Genomic DNA, 201 nt, shown 5'->3' on the forward strand with positions numbered 1-201 from the left:
TTGCCAGTGGTTCCGAAACTTGGCATTCCAGAGTTTTTTGATTTCCGCTGTTAGAATTCCTGAGTATGGTCAAACTATTGGAGGATCAAAATTTGGAACCCCTGCGTCCTAGACAATTAAGAAAACTGGAAAGAATTTATATTATCCAGGAAAGAAGAATGCGGTCAGAAAGTGGTTTATAACTCGAGAATATGAAAGGAG

The sequence above is a fragment of the Sceloporus undulatus genome, chromosome 4, assembly GCF_019175285.1.
Source record: "Sceloporus undulatus isolate JIND9_A2432 ecotype Alabama chromosome 4, SceUnd_v1.1, whole genome shotgun sequence".
NCBI classification, from domain to species: domain Eukaryota; kingdom Metazoa; phylum Chordata; class Lepidosauria; order Squamata; family Phrynosomatidae; genus Sceloporus; species Sceloporus undulatus.